This window comes from Anser anser (assembly GCF_964211835.1).
Source record: "Anser anser genome assembly, chromosome: 3".
Taxonomy (NCBI): domain Eukaryota; kingdom Metazoa; phylum Chordata; class Aves; order Anseriformes; family Anatidae; genus Anser; species Anser anser.
Window position 1 is genome coordinate 527410 of NC_139722.1, and position 16676 is coordinate 544085.

General features: G+C 65.2%; 1 long non-coding RNA gene across 1 annotated transcript; it reads left to right on the forward strand.

The window, feature by feature from the left end:
- The first annotated feature begins 223 nt into the window (after positions 1-223).
- LOC310896881 lies at positions 224-14281 on the forward strand. The gene is made up of 2 exons (XR_014581896.1): positions 224-10464; positions 13659-14281. It is a non-coding gene; the product is annotated as an uncharacterized lncRNA (long non-coding RNA).
- Positions 14282-16676: the final 2395 nt, after the last annotated feature.

Sequence of the window (16676 nt, forward strand, 5' to 3'; positions counted from 1 at the left end):
GGCTCGGCACGGCTCGGCACGGCTCGGCACGGCACGGCTCGGCACGGCTCGGCACGGCTCGGCACGGCACGGCTCGGCACGGCTCGGCTCGGCACGGCTCGGCACGGCTCGGCACGGCACGGCTCGGCACGGCTCGGCACGGCTCGGCTCGGCACGGCTCGGCACGGCTCGGCACGGCACGGCACGGCACGGCTCGGCACGGCTCGGCACGGCTCGGCACGGCAGGGCCCCGCCGGGACAGCGCGGGGTAGCGCCCGGCTGAGCCGTGCCGGCGCGTGATCCGGCCGTGCTGCGCCGTGCCAAGATGCGCCGAGCCGAGCCGTGCTGAGCCAGACCGTGCTGGGCCAAGCCGAGCTTAGTCAAGTGCCGTGCGCTTGGTGCAGTGCCAAGCCAGGCCGAGCCGTGCCGGGTTGGCCCGGACTGGGTCAAGGCACCGCATGGTGTGCGGTGCCAAGCCAGGACAGGCCAAGGTGTGCCAAGCCATGCTGGACCAGGCCAAGCCAAGCCGAGCCAAACCAAGCCATGCCATGTCCTGCAAGGGCTGGACAAGCTTAGCCAAGGCCAGCAGTCCCGTGCAGAGCTGGACCAGAGCCAAGCTGAGCCGGGCTGAGCCGGGCTGAGCCCAGCAGTGCTGACCCGTGCCGAGCCGTGCTGGGTGGAACTGAGTGGTGCCAGCCCATGCAGCACTGCTCTGAGCAGCACCAGGTCGTGCCATGCCAAGCTGAGCCGTGCCACGCAATGCCAAGCTAGAAAGGCTGCTGCCAAGGCAAGGGGCTTCGTACAGTGCCGGGCCGTGCAGTGCTGGTGTGAGCAGGGCCAAGCCAAGCGGGGCCATGGGTGCTGTGCGTGCAGCGTGCGCACGGCCGGGGTGTTGAGCCGTGCCACGCAGGGCTAAACCGTGTTGAGCAGTGCCGAGCAGAGCCGAACCGTGCAGTGCGGTGCCGTGCAGTGCGGTGCGGAGCTGTGCCGTGCCGTGTGATGACCTGTGCCAAGCCATGCACAGCTGTGCAGTGCTGAGCAGCGCGGTGCTGAGCGATGGTGCTGTGCAGTGCCGTGCCTGTGCCAAGCCATCCTGCAGTCCTGAACCGTGCCGAGCCCTGCAGTGCCATGCCAAACCAAGCCATGCCGGTGGGGATGAGTGGTGCCGTGCAGCGCTGTGCCATGCCATGCGATTCTGGGGCACTGTGTGTCCCCGGTCCCCCAGTGCCACTGAGCCCTGACCCACTGGGGACATCTCTGGGTGCCTCTGCTCTGGGGCAGTCACGCCGGGCACCCTTATCCCGCGCCCCACGCCCCAGCACCCCACGTTGGCCCTGTTCTGTCCTGGCCAGAGGTGCCCAGGGGGGGTCCTGGGGCCATGTGGGGACCTGAGCACCCTCTGTGTGTGTGCTGGCGGCCAGGTAACGGGCACGGACACACCGTGGAGGCTCTAAAGCAGAAGATGCACAAAACGACCCAGCAATTAGGCTGCCTTGAGGTGTGCAAACACCCATGAGGTGTCTTGGGGGTTGGCGATGCCACGGGTGCTGGGTAGGGGCCGGAGAGCCAAGATCAACCCGCCGGGAGCAGCGGTGGAGGCAAGAGCCACCAGGGCAAAGCCCCCAGACTCTGCGTGGGCACTGTCATCGCCCCCCACCCGGGGGGGACCAGCGTGGGGACCCTCGGTGCAGCACGCCGGGCATCCTGCACCGCGCAGGGGGCTCTGCAGGGACAGGGTGGGGGAGCACCGGAGAGCCCCAGGGAGCCGTGGGCCACCCTTGTACCAGAGAAAGGGGAACGTGGGGGGCTGGGGGAGGAGGCTGCAGCCTGGCACCCCCGGGAATGCCCGTGCTCCCTGGGGGAGCGGGGTGGGCTCCCTGGGCACAGCCTCCAGCCTGGTGTGTCTGGGGAGGCTGTGGAGACCGTAGCGGGTGCTGGGGAGCTGCCCCTCGGACGGGGCTGGGGAGGGGGCCAGGGAGCACCCCCACCTCCCACATGGGGCTGGTGAGGGGCCGTGCCCAGGTCCCAGGCCACCAGCGCCAGCGCCCCGCAGCCCCCGGCATGGGCACGGAGGGGCTCGGCCGTGCCGCGCGGGCTGCAGCCCAGACAAACCCTTTTAGGCAGGGACCCAGGCTCGCCTTCAGTGCTGGAAGGCGCCTAGCGCACATGGGGGCACTGTAAAATAAGACATTAATTAATAATAATAATTAATGTTACATTCCCCTGACTTAATACGACCGTCTTGCTCACTGCTGCAGGGGAAAGCTGCTCCCTCTCTCCCTCGCGCTCTAATAGCTTTCTTGAACGCGTGCCCGTGCCTGGGGCTGGGCAGGGACACGAGCATGGCGCGGCCCCTCCGCTGCCCCCCGTCCCATGCAGGAGGGCAGAGCTGGCCCCCTGCCGCCCCGTGCACCCACTCTGCTCTTGATGCCTTCCCTGGCCTCGTGCTGGCCCTGCAGGGGCTGCGGTGCCGCGGTGCCCCTGGCTGCTCCACTGGGCCCCTGCTGGTCCCCCTGCCATGTCTCCACGGAGGCAGCACGACTTCGGTCCCCGCAGTGGCAGCCACCGTGACTTTGAGGGGCCTTTTGAACCACTGCATGCATTTTGCAGCCCAGAATTGCGCTGTCCTACCTCCCTTTGTTGAGTGGCTATGGCAGCGCGGTCGCTACCGCGGGGCCTTCCAAGCCAGGGCCCTTTCATTTCCCTGGTGCTGTGGGAAGGGCTCCGGGCGCTTTGTGCAGGGGCTGGCACGCTGCTTCACTCCGACATGCTCTGGCCCCTGGTCCCCACCCCAGAGGATGCTGTGGGTTGGGTGCTGGTGCCACCGACACCTCCTTGCACGCAGCCAAAGCAGCCCACGGTGCCACTCCGCACCGGTGCCCGTGGCTCTGGAGCCGGCCAAGCCCTGTGGCACGGCGTGGGCAGTGCATGGCCGGGCCAGCAGCAATGCCGATGCCATGGGACGGCTGCAGCCACAGTTCCAGGGCCCCGGTGCTGTGCTGGGGATCTCCCTGCGATGATTCCAGGTACAAGGAGGAGCGATGGGTGCCCTGAGCGGTGGTGTGTCATCTCTGAAGTATTTGAGATAAGGGATCTGCCCCATCTCCCCTGTCGTGCTGCCTCTCGGGGCCCCCCGGCAGCGCAGCGTGCCAGCTCGCAGCCTGGGACCCCGGGGTAAGCGCCCCTGCCTCGCTGGCTCGGCGCGCCCAGCCGGCTAAGCCCCTGCTCTGGAGGTGTGCCAGGGAGCTATTAGCAGCCAAGTAAATCCCCACAACCGCGCTCGCCCCGTTCCCGAGACACACGGCAGCCTTGTGAGGCAGGTGAAGGCCTCGCTGCGCTCTCCCTGTGCCCTCTCCGCAAACAATGCGGCATCTCGTCCCCGGCAAAACGTATTTTTCCAGATGCTTAATGTGCCCCAGGCTGCCCTCTTATCCACTGATGATCTTGCAACAGAAGCATGTGCCCTGGTAACCGGCAGCCGCCGTCACTCCCTCTCTGCAGGTCTCCTCGGCGGCTGGCAGCTCGCTTGCTCCTTTCAGTTCACGTCCCCGCTCACGTTGCCGGAGCTGCTGCGGCGCGGAGCCCCGAGCTCGGCGCGAGCCCTGGCTCCCCAGCTGCGCCGGCGCTGCGCTGCTGCTATTTCGGGATGCTGGCACCGGCGTGGGCTGCGGTAGCCGCCTGCTCCGGCCGCCTGCAGACACGCTGACCCTGGTGCGCTCCCCGGTGTCCCCGCAAGCCCTCCTGGGCCACCTCCATCCCTGCCCCAGGCTTCAGCATTTTTTTTCTGACTCGGGCAGCCCAGCTTTCTCCCCAGGCTCCCACCGCTGCGGTGAGGTGCGTTGGGAGCGCCAGCTTTAGCACCCTGCCGGGCTTAGCTGCAGCTGACGCACGTGCGCTCCCTCTCCCATTCCCCATCTGAGTCTGCTGTGCTGTAGGAATTTTTTAACATATCCCGAAGCCATACCCTAATTGCTCTGCTGCTTGGCACACCCTTCCTCTCCTTTCTGCGGCCCCTGCGGCTTCCCTCTCATTGTGTTGCAAAACTGCAGGTGACTGGACCCGGCGTGGCTGGCCGGCGGCCAGCAGCGAGCAGCAGCCCGGGCATGCACAGCTCCGCACGGCACGAGGCCGCCTGCGCCGCGCCAGCAGGGAGTGCGCCGACCGGGGCGCAGCGAGCGGGGCCGTGCGTGGGGCCCGGCGTGGTCCTGGCACCGCCAGCAGCCGCTGCATGCACACGGGTATGGCTGCACCGAGGTGAACCTGTGGGCAGTGCCCCTGCGTGGAGGTGCCTCGTGGAGGTACATCTGCATGGAGGTGTATCTGTGTAGGACATCTGCATGGAGGTGTATCTACATGGAGGTGCATCATGGAGGTGCCTCTGCATGGAGGTGTATCTGTGTGTAGGACATGTGCATGGCAGTGTATCTGTGGGTACATCTGCGTGGCGGTGTATCTGCATGGAGGTGCCTCGTGCAGGTGCCTCTGCATGGAGGTGCATTATGGAGGTACCTCTGCATGGAGGTCCATCGTGGAGGTGCATCTGCATGTAAGGACAGCCCGATGCAGGTACCTCATCACGTATCTGCCTACAGGCCCGGATCCACCCAGGACTGTCTGCATGCAGGTGTAGCTGAGTGCACGCGTGTCTGCAGGTCGGTGCGGGCGCAGCAGATGCACCCACGGGTGGGAACGGGGACCTGGCACGGACAAAGCCACCCCGGTGCCCCACTGCGCCGTCAGCAGGGCAGCTTCACAGGGACGGTCAGTGAGCGGCCGGCGCGGCTTTGTGGCTTTCGCTGCATTGTTGACGAGCGGCTGAGCCCTCACCGGTCGGAGCTCTTCAAACCCGCCGGGAAGTCAGCCTTTGTACCGAGCCCCGCCGCGCTGCTCGCCAGGGGACGCGGTGCCTCCCCGCCTCGGTGTTAATCATTGCCTAGAAACACGCGCCTTCGCGGCCTTACTTTTGACTTTGCTAAAGTAGAGAAAAGGGAAGCGGAGGGTTTTTCCCCTCCAGATGGTGACTGATATTTTCACCGGTGACTTCTGCCGGGGCCGCGGGCGGGCGGGCCGGAGCCCAGGCAGAGCGCCCCGGAGCAGCGCCGCGAGGCGTTACCTGCCTGCCCTGCGACACGTGGGCACCAGGTGGGTGCTCGATGCGCAGGAGGAAAGTTGGTGTTCAAGTGATTTGCGCTTCGGTTTGCTAGAAGAAAGGAAGTGCTGCCGGCCACGCGGGTGGGACGGCGCAGGCTGCGCACGGGGGCGAGGGAAATGGCACCGCTCCTCCTCTCGCGCCCGTGTCGCCGCTGCGCTCACGTGGGTCACGTGCGGCTGGACAATGAATAAATGCGATATTTCAGTGCTGCCCAAACTGCAGACGTCGTGTTCGAGACCGAAGGCTTGTGCCTGCTCCTCCGGCACAGCCGGCGGCGAGCGGGGCCAGGAGCGGGGCCGCGGTGCTGGGGTGGCGCCGGCGGGGCGGGGGGCATCTGGGCTGCAGATGAAGCACAGCTGGCGCGTGGTTACTCATCTCTGCCTGTCTGCCTCTGTCTGGCAGAGGTGGTAGGATGCTTTTCATCAAAACACTTCCTGATTCTCTCTCTTCACTCATCAGAAGGTTTCACCCCTTGTTTCTGCTTTTGCTGACAGTTTTTGGGATGGAAAACATGACTCTGTTGAAAAACAGAGCCTTCTTTCCCTCTTGTTTTGAATCCCCCCTTTTAAAAGGAAAAGTCGATGTGAGGAACATTTGCTGTTTTTTTCTTCCACTTCCCGTTGACCGCAGCGGGCCCAGGGGGCGGGCGGGATCCTGCGCGGGGCTCCCCGGCCGTGCCCCGAGGCTCCGCACCTGCTGCTCCCACCCTCACACCTCGTGCCCTGCTCCTGCCAGGCAGGGAAGTGGCAGGACAAGGGGTGACAGCTTTAAGCTAAAAGAGCTAAAAAAGGTTTAGGTTACGCATTAGGAGGAAATCCTTCCCTCTGAGGGCGGTGAGGCCCTGAGCAGGCTGCCCCGAGGAGCTGGGGGTGCCCCATCCCTGGCAGTGCCCAAGGCCAGGCTGGATGGGGCTGGGGGCAGCCTGGGCTGGGGGCAGGGGTCGTGCCCATGGCAGGGGTGGCACTGGAGGGGCTCTGAGGGCCCTGCCAGCCCAAACCGCTGTGGGATTCTGTGATTCTGTTTTTCCCCCATTACGGCTGGCAGTATCCCTATTGCTCCCAGAGTCATCCCGGGCGTTGTCCCCCCGCTCATGGCGTTATCCCCGCTGCTCCCAGGCTGACTCCCCACGCTGTTCCCCCGGGGAGCACGGTGCTGGGGACCGGCTCTGCACCGCAGAGCCCCGCACGTGGCGCTGGGATGGGGCCATGCCCCACGTGCCAGCATCATGCTGGCCGCTCCCTGTGACCCTGCACCGGCTCCGCCGCCACCTCGGTGTCTGCCGGGCACGAAGCGCTGCCAGGGCGCACCCGAGCGTGCCGGGCGCCTCTCGAGGCACGGCGGGGGCCGCATCCTGTTGTTGCCGCACCCGGCAGGAGGAAGCTGCTGCTGGCCCACGGGGAGGAGGAAACGGCTGGGGCCGGCCAGGGTGCGGGCACTGGGGGCCGGGGTCTGAGGACGGGGGACTGGGCCCCACGTGCCCGGGGACGGGCGGCTCTCGGTCACCCTCGCTGACCGAGCTGGGGGCTCCTTTCCATCGTGCGTGTGTGTGTGTGTGTGTGTGTGTGTGCCAGGAGCCTCCCCGGCCAGGCTCGGTGGAAGGGGGGGTGGCGTTTGCTGGTGGGAAAGGGGAAGGTGCTGAAAGTGCCGTGAAGCGTTCAAGTTCCACCAGGAGCTATGAGAGCTGTGCAGACCAGAGTCGTGGCGTCACCAAGGCTGGAAGAGACCTTCAGGGCCACCACGTCCAACATCAGCCCGACCTGCTGAGTCCCATCGCCGAGCCATGTCCCTCAGAGCCACGTCCACGCATCTCTTAAATGCCTCCGGGGATGGAGGCACTCCACCACTGCCCTCAGCAGCTCATTCCCGTGCCTCACAACCCCTTCCTTGAAGAAATTCTTCCTGATAACCAACCTAAACCTCCCCTGGCACAGGCTGAGACTGTTTCCTCACATCCTGCCACTGTTGCCTGAGAAAAGAGACTAACACCATCCTCACCGCAACCCCCTTCAAGTAGCTGTAGGGAATGGTGAGGTCTCCCCTCAGCCCCCTCTTCTCCAAACTAAACAACCTCAGGTCCCTCCTAAGTCCTGTTTTCCAGTCCCTTCACCAGCTTTATTGCTCTTCCACTCAGCCAAGCACCTCAATGTCCTTCTTGTAGTGAGGGGCCCAAAACCGAACACAATATTTGAGGCGCAGTCTCACCAGTGCCAAGTACAGGGGACAATCACTTCCCTCGTCCTGCTGGCCATGTTATTTCTGTGGGCTCGTGTTCAGCCGGCTGTAGACCATCATCCCCAATTCCTTTTCCACCGAGCACCTTTCCAGCCCCTCTTCCCCGAGCCCGTACCGCTGCGAGGGGTTGTTGTGCCCCGCGTGCAGCCCCCGGCACCTAACCTTGCTGAATGTCATGGGACTGGACTCAGCACATTGAAAATTGACAAGGGATACTAAAAGCATCAGGGAAGAGCCTCTGGGCAGCGTGAGGAGGAGGACAATAAAGGGAACTGAAGCACACCAGGAACAAACAAAACCTGGCAGCGATGTGGAACCAACCCTGGGTAACGATGATGGAGCAGCTCTTCTGCTGCAGCGTGCTGCAAGGCTGGCGGGGGGTGCTGCTGGAAGCCCAGGGGAGGAGGAGGAGGAGGAGGAGGATGGCCATGGGTCAGTCATCGTCCCACGCAAGGTCTCAGTGCTCCATCACAGCCATCCCACATCTCTTTCCTGGCAGCAGCAGGACGGGGCCAGGCATGCGGCCGCGGGCCAGGGGAGCACATCTCGGCCCGGCCGGCCCGGCAGAGACCCTGCTGGGGGCACCGGGCTCCTGGAAACCGTCTGATTGACCCCACAGACCAGGGAGGGAGCAGCTCTTGTCCCTTCCGTGCCTTGCCCTGCACAGTGCCTCGCACCACTGGGGGTGTTTTGCAGCCCCCGAGCCCCCTTGGGATGCCCGGTGGCTCTGGTGTGCCATATGGGGAGACCTCTGTGCCCCTGCCCGGTCCCAGCAGTGTCCGGCAGCTCTCCCATCGCCAGCGGCCCGGCTGGGCCAGGCGTGCTCCCAGCTCACCCCGTCCCTGCCGGGGCTCGGGGCTCAGCCCAGGCCCGGGGGTGCGCAGCTGGTGCCATGCAGCCCACCCGCACCACGCTGCCGGCCCTGCGGGGCTCCGTCAGCAGCCACCGCTGCTCCCGGACCAGCAGCTTCCTTTAGGCTAATAGGTGCAATTATCCCAGGCTTAAATCTCGGTGTGACAGGAGAGGTCAGAGCCGGCTGGAGGAGGGCAGCAGACTCCTGGCAAGAAGTTTCCTACGGGCCATAAATCTCCCGTCCCACAGGACGGAGCAGCCGCAGGGATGGGACGGGCCCGACCCAGCGGTGCTGCTGCCTGCTCCTCTGCGTGCCCAGCTGCCGCACGCTTCTTTGGGCTCAAAGAGGTGCTTGGTGGGCCTGAGCACGGGGCATGGCTCTGTCCTCCCATGGCCCTAGCAGAGGTGCGGTGCCCACCCCCATCCCCATCCCCACCGCCCGCCCCAGCAGCGCAGCCTCGTCACCGAGCGGAGCGGTGGCACGACGTCCCGGTGACAGGTGCCAATTTCAGAGGCAGCTCCCTCCGGGGGCTCAGGCGCGGGGATTGGATTAATGAATCTCGCCGAGAGGGCGGGTGCCAAATTAAGCCAGTGACACACGGTCAGCCGGTTAGTCAGCGCTGCCTGCGCGGAGGGAGCAGCAGCTGATGCAGCCTCTGCGCGGGGAGCGTCACGCGCCGCTGCAGCTGCGTGGCGTGCCGGGCTGGCGCGGGAGCAGCGGGCGTCCCCCGCCGGCGTCTGTCAGCCCGGAGACCTCGCAGGCTCTGCGAAGCGCTTGCCCTGGGCTGAGCATCCCTGGAGAGCATCTGCAGCAGTGCTGGAGAGGGGGGGGAAGCCCCCGGGAAGGGGCAGAGCTGAGCCCTCCCTGTGCGCCCCCGCTCCCCAATGGATGCAGCAGGCAGGAAGGGTGCCCCCGGGCACCACCTCGCCCCTGGGTATTTTTGTTGCTGCCTGTTCTGGCTGCTGCTGTTGGAACGGGGGCAGCAGATGGAGGATGCGCCACAGCCAGAGGGGAAGGCAGGGTGCTGGCGGAGCGGGGATCCCACCTCTGCCAGTCCCGGTGAGCACCACCCTCAGTGTGAGCCTGTGCCAGCCGTGCTGCATGGGGACGGAGCCGGTGCCCCATTCCCAAGCCTGCTCCCCCTTTGGAGCCACATCTGTGTCAGAATTTAGCATTACAGTGCTGCTTCTGCCGTGGCACGGCTGTGCCACGCTGTGCAGTGCTGTGCCATGCTGTGCTGTGCCGTGCCATGTCCCAGTGCCGTGCCATGCTGTGCTGTGCCGTGCCATGTCCCAGTGCCGTGCCACGTCCCGGTGCCGTGCCAGGCTGGCTGCAGCAGCCTCCCCGTGCCCCGAGCCCCTGCTGCCGGCAGCCCCGGGCCCCGCAGCCCTCGCGCCTGACCTTGTTTTCATGACCGCTGGCTCCTCGTTATGTAATCGCTGCTGAATTTCTGCGCACACGTTTGGGGGGGATCTGCTGACATGCTCCTGCTGGAGCTGCAGCTGCACCGACGCTGCTTCTGCACCGCTGCTCCTGGACCCCTGCATCCCCCCCTGCACCCCCAGCCCCCTGCACCCAGGGAGGAGGGTTCTGGTGTCCCAGAGCGTGACAGGGGGTGGCCAGGATGGACCCCCCACATGTCCCAGCCCCTCGCCTGGATGCCCCCAGTCAGGCATCGTGTCTGCAGGAGAAGGATGCTGGAAAGAGCTTGGCGACACCCCACAACGCTGCAGTGGGGCCGTGTCACCCTGAGCCACATCCCAAAGTGCCACCAGGGCTTGTGCCACCCCTGCAGCACCCACCGGGTGCTCATCCAGGCCGAGCTGTGCTGAGCCAGTCCCACATTTCCCCAGCCGTGTGTAGCTGGGGGACAGGGTGGCCGTGACCACCCCAGGGACCAGCTCGGTTCCCGTTTCCCCGTTGCCCACTGGGGTGATGCCGTCTCCCAGCCCGGGTCCCTGCAGCCCCGCGGTGGGGGGGGCAGAGGAACGGGACCCCCACCAGTGCCCAGGGCCAGCAGCATGCCCAGCGCCCCTGCACCTGCAGCCGCCCCCGCCCCGGCTGGGTGTTTGCCCTGCGATCGCCCACCGATAACCCTGGCGGGCGCTCCCCATTCCTGCCCCATCAATCATTAATGCTGCGCAGGCTGCCGAGGGTGCGGGGCAGAGGAAGAGGAGGAGGAGGAGGGCCGGGGAGGAAGCGCAGGGGAAGGGCCCCGGCTCACATTAGCAGCTTGTCGCGGTGAGCGGTGAGTGGCAGAGGAATTAATTTTACAGTGATGGATGGGAGCCGGAGCGCGTAATGCAGCCCAGGGTGGCCATTAAACGGTGCAAATGAGGAGAAATCCCATCCCCGGCGCCCCGGGGTCAGAGCGCTTACACGGAGGTCGCCCGACCCCGTGGTGGGGGGAGGCCAGACCCCCCCTGCCCTGCTGCCGTGCCCGGGGGGGCGAGCTGTGGGGCTGCCCCATAGTGGGGAGGGGGCGGCGGTGGCACAAGTGTCCGAGCTGCTTGGCCTTGCCCCCCCCCCCCCAAGGACCCCCCCTGCCCCCTGAGCTTCCAGGCAGGAGGGAAGGAAGGAGGATGGAGACCACAGCAGGGCCCTGTGCCATGCCCCCTGCCCCAGGCAGGGCCCGGGGGTGGCCCAGGGTGGGAGCAGGGACCCCATTCCCAGCCCTGCACGGTGTTGGGTGCCCCTGAGCACCGACAGGAGGGACCCAGGGCCACTGCGGGGTGCAGGACCCCATGCAGTGTGGGGGCACGGCAGCGGGGTGGGCTCCACGGACAGTGGGTTGGGGTCTTTCCCAGTGCCAGACGGGGGCGTCTGGCAAGGGGTCCCCAATCCTGAGCCCATTTGTGGGGTGCATGGGGTCCCTGTAGGCTCCATGGGCCCCCGGGAGCCCTCAGGGTCTCCATGGGGCTCAGCCCTTGTGCTGCACCGTGCAGAGCAGGAACTCATCCCCTCCTCCGGCTGGGGGTAATTGGGTTTAATACAGCGCTAATGAGGCGTGAAAATATTATCGATGATAGAACAAACAGAGGGGCAGGGAGAGGGCAGGGGCCGAGGCAGAGGTGCCACCGGATGGGTACCCTGGCTGCAGCCCGCAGGGGGGTCCTGTGTCCCCACGCAGCGCCCACGTCCCCCTCGGCACAGCGCCCGCAGCCTCCTCGGGAGGGGGTCAGGGCGGGGGCACCCTGAGGGGACCCTCCCCAGCTGGTGCCTGGGTGCTGGTGGCTGTGTTGGGAGCGGCGGAGGCAGCTCCCAGCTGGCAGGGTCACGGCCAGGAGCACTGGGGAAAGGTGACGCGGTGGCTCAGTGACCCCAGGCAGTGGGGCTGGGTACCGGGGGACACAGGGCACACAGGAGGCACAGGGGGACAGGCGCTGAGCACGGTGCCGGGGGGCACAGCCCCCTGCGAGGCCCTTCCAGGTGTCTGCAGCCCTGCACTGGGTGAGCGGGGTGAGGTGGGGCAGCCAGGACCAGCTCTGCGTGTGCTGCACGGGGCTGCTCAAAGCAATGTCTGTGCCCGTGACTATTTGTGCACCTACGTGCGTGTGCGGGTGTGCGCACACGTTGGTGCCTGGGTGTGCACACAGGCACAACTGCACCAGGCCCATGCCCGCGTGCGCATGTGGGGCATGGGAGCGTGCACGTGTGTGAACAAGCCGGGAGCGTGCACAAAAGCGTGGCTGAGCGTGCTCCAGGTGCGAGCATGGGCGAGCATGCACGTGTGCATCGTGTGCTCGCAGACCAGCGCGCAGGCAGAGTGGGGGGTGGTGTGCACACGCCGCACGGGTGAGCTCGCACACGCGTGTGATGGAGCAGGCACAGCCCAAGTGGCGGTCTCACCGCTCGTTGCCATCTCGTGGCCTCACCGCGCTCACGTCCCCGCAGTCCCCAGGCGGGGTGGTCCGTGAGGTCCCTGCTGAGGGGGATCTGGGCTCGGGGAGCTCCTAGGGGCTGCGGGACGGGAGCGATGCACGGTGCTGCCCCACAGCCCCGTCCCCATCCCATTTTGTGTGTGAGGGGGGTGTTGTGCCACGAGGGGCGGTGACTGCACTGCCCTGGGGCCAGCTCTGCCCAGCCCTGGCCGTGGTGCGCTGCGAGGACGGGCACAGGTCCCCTTCTGGGCACCCTGTGGGAGCCACGACGTCACCCCAAAGCCCCTCACGGTGGTCCCGGTGGCTGTGGGAGATGCACCAGGGCAAGCCGGTGCCACCGGGTGCAGGCATCACCACCTCGTGTTAATCACCTCGTGTTAATCACACGTGCCACTGCCAGAGCAGCGGAGCTGGGCCTGCAGCACTCGCCCTGTGCCCTTGCGGAGCCCGGGGGCTCTTCTGGGTTCTTCCAATTTATTTCCTTAGAAGGACTCTGCGATAAGAGGGTCCCTTGCGCTGCAATTAGGAGGCGGGAAGGGCTGCTGCAAGGTGTGATTAGAGAAGCTGGAGCTCCAGCACGGCCAGGGAGGGAGTGGAGGATGAATATTCAGGGCCAGGGCTGCAGGAGGGGATGCTCTGTGCCTGCAGCCCCCCCCAGACCCCTTGCTTGGTGTTTCCCTGCACTGGGCACCGGCTGCCCTTGCTCACACGGGGCTGCGAGCAGCACGAAGCCCCCTGAGCCCAGCAGCAGCCCGGAGCCCCCCTGGCAGGGGAGGGGGTGGCATCTTTCCCACTAATCCCTAAAGCAAACGAGTGCCTGGAGCTGTGCCAGATCGGGGCCAGGAAGCAGAGGGGGTGCACCTGTGCCCGTAAAGCCACGGATTCCTGGGGCTAAGGTTTCCTCTGGCCGCGGGCCGGCAGCGGAGCCTGGCCAGGCAGTGACCACGGGAGCCAGAGCATCCCCGCAGGAGAGCACAGGGAAAATCCTACACGCAGGGGCACATCGGGGTGGGGTGGGGAGTGAGCCCCCATCCCAGGGGCAGCGGGTACGGGCACCACTCTGGGGGGAACCGAGGAGACGACAGCCCCGTGTGCGTGGCAGCCCGGGGCCTTCTCTGCTGGGGTTTTTGTCCCTCGCTACCCAAAAGACACAGCTTGCTGACAAAAGTTTTTGGCGCCGCATTAGGAGGAGATGGAGGCTCGAGTGCCCGCGGGAGGTGAGTGCACTTGCCCCGATTCTTTTGCTTTCTGTCCTCCAAAACCTGCCCTTGCTTCTGCGACCAGATGTGCTGAGCGGTGCAGAATTTGCAGCGGGAGGAACATCTGGCAGGGCTGCGCCGCCGGCGCCGGACCCATGGCACAGATGCGGCGGGCGCCGTGGACCCGAACACAGGCAGCTCTGTCTGCTTCCAGTGACCTGCACCCATGACAAATGCGGATAATCCCCGGCTCTGCTATTTCATATAAATACACAGCAAAGTGTTGGCAGCTGCTTTCATACCATGCAGTGGTTTGAAGCAGCAGTTTCCTACTAAAACCTCTTTTTTTTTGGCTTTTCCAGGAACGTTTCCACTTTTCTCACACGGTCAAGGGACAAGACACCCCTTAGGGATGAGATGAATTTATTAAATATTTGGCAGATGACAGAACATGGCTTCCAGTTTACAGGTTCCTACCAGAGACATTCCCATCACTTACAGCATCTTCTCCAACACGTGCTTGTGAAACGCTCCCGCTCGCAGCCACGCACGTGGATGTGCTGGGTGCCAGGGCTGGGACCCGGGGCATCCGCGTGCAGCAGCGGCCCCGACCCCGCTGGGGAGGCGGGGGGCAGCGCCGGCAATGTCCCAAAAACACAGCGATGTCCCCAAGGCAGCAAGGACTCAGCGGAGCTGGAGATCCTCCGAGCCCGCATGTGTGGGGGGGCTGCAGAAATCGCCAGCGCCAGCTTCTTCCTTTTGCGGCCCCCGACAGGGCTCACGGCACGGGGGACGCAGCACACGGGAAGGGCTCCGCGGCACGGGAACGGGGGCTTCGCTCTGCTGGCACTCCCCGCTGGCACCCGAGCTCTGACCTCTTTTGCTAACACGGAGAATGGCACTATTCGGGTAACTTTCCCATGAGAAAACATTTGGTAATGGCTTTCTGCTTTTCATTTCGGCTTTTTTTTTTTTTTTTTTTTCCCCTCAGAAAAACTGCAAAGCTTGGTTTAAACCCGAAGCAGTGAGGATTCCCACCTGGTGGTCTCTGGGGGTTTCTCTGTCCGTGTGCACGCCGCGGTGGCATCCGGCGCTGCCGGGCGCTGCCTGCCAGCGTCCCCACGGGGGAGCCGTGCGCCCTGTGGGGCAGGTGCCACCCGCTGCCACCCCGTGCACGTCCCCACGGGACACAAGTGCACCCGCTGGGCTGCCAAACGCAGCAGCTTGCAGAGCACGTGCTCGGGATGGCCATTCCCCCTGGAACCGGAGTAATCCCCGAGGAAAAAGAGGGCAATGCAGAGAAGGAAGTGGTTTCAAAACCACACGTTTTGTACGCTGCTAGGGTGAAAACAGGCATTGTGGTCAGTATTAGTGAGGAAATTAAAGCACAGGAAGGGGCAGAAATCACCTGAGAGCAAGCAGCAAATATCAGCACACCGTCCCCAGGGTTCGGCTGCAGCAGACCCCTGGCTCCCGCAGGGCTCCCTGGCCGCGCTGCATCCAGCCCTGGCTTCGCTCATGACCCTCGCTACTGCGTCCAGTCAAAAAAAAATGACCATCCAGCTGTAAAAACAACCCCCAAATTTGAAAGGAAAGGATCTGGGCTGGCCGTGCAGGGCCAGCACAGGACGGAGGCAGCACAGCTCACCAGGCGCAGTGCTGGCACCGCCGGTGCATCGCTGGGTGCGCGGCCGCAGCTCCGCGGGGCTGTGCTGCTGCAGGTCGCAGCTCCCTTGGCTGCTCCCAAAACACCACGTCCTGAGTGCCCCGCCAGGGCCACCTCGAGCAGCCAGAGAGCAAACTTTTCCTCTGGCAAGATGAAAATGGCCTCAGCAGGGGAACGGGCACACACTGGAGCTGTAACACCAGGGGATACAGCCTGGGGGAATACATTAAAGCCTGGCCTGAAATGTTCCTCCCGGGGGGTTTAAGGCGATTATTCCAAAGGCAAGCAATAGTTCACACACAGTTTTCAGAGTTAACCACAAGCAAGCCAGGGTGGTTTGGTTTCCATACACAAAACCCCAGAATGACACCAGGGGAAGCGCCTGGCGTCGGTGGAGTGCCAAACTGCCCCAGGCGTCCTGCTGCCTCGCACGGGACCTCCCTCGCCTGGTCGTGGCCCCGCTCACAGCCACCAGCGGCGTGTCCTGGTGCTCTACGGGCTCGGACAGACCCCCCTGTGGCACTCCCCATCCCAGTGCAAGACCGGTGCCCGCTGCCAGGCTTCTCAGACAGGGTCCGAGCGGGTGCCACCGGCGGTGGCCTCCCGCAGCGTCACGCTGGTGACAGGCACCGAGCCCGCGGCACTCGTCCTCCTCAGGGTCACCGCTGGTGCTTGGCTGCACGCACCGCGGGGTGGGATGCCCGCGGCATCGTTTCCATCGCCCGCGAGCAGGCAGCGCAGCAAAGCTGTCAGCTGCAGGCTGGTGAGGACGAGTGCAATTAAGCCTCTGTGCTGTGACGCACGCAGGCAGCACTGCAATCGCTCCCGACAGCCCCGGTGCCCGTTTGCTGCTGCTGGCTGTGCTGCGACAGCGGTGTGCCTGCAGCCCGGCAGCACACGGGTCCCTTCTGCCCCGGTGGTGGCCTCCTAAAGCAGCGACGTCCCCCCTGTAACGGCAGGCATGGCCGGCACAGGGGCTGACGGCAACTTGCACGCCCCGGCGTTGTGATTACATCGAGCATCTGCTAAAACGCTTTACTGGCTAAAATAAATGGCACTGAGGGTGAGGTAATCCAGGGCTGTGGCACACGGGGTCACGTTTAACACACACACACACACACGCACGCCCTATCCCGGCTGTGCCTGCTAACACCCGCTGGAGCTGTCAGGTTTTCCAAACAAAGACCAGGCACCGCAGTGCGCGCAGCGCTCAGCGCGCGGGCGGAAACAGCCCCGTCCTCCGGTGTCCGGCCCCTCGCTCCTGCAGGACAGCACCTCGCGGGGTGCGGGTCCCGGAGGAGATCACGCAGCCGCTGGGGCTGGGGGAGGCTGGCTGCCTGCTGCCGCTCTGATGGAGGAATTGTTCCTTTAGGAGGCAGCAAGCAACAAACCCAGCGCCAAGCGGCGTTGCGTGGGCAGAGCCGTGGGAGGGGTATCTCAGGAGGTTCCTTGGTGCTTCACGGAGGTGGAGACCTACAGGGAAGACACCGAAGCCCCTGTGCAAGTGCTGGATGTTCAAAACCCTCCTAGAAAGCCCTGGGTAGCCGGACGGGGTCTGGAGCAGACCCACAGCTGCCTCCCACCCGTGTCCCCCGTGCACCTATGACACTGTGGTGGGACTGCAGGGTGTGGGCAGGCCACCTATGGGTGCCCCAGCCAGCAGGGGTGGGTGCATTGGTGGCCAGCGTGTCCCAGGGCAGCCAGACCTCAGGCT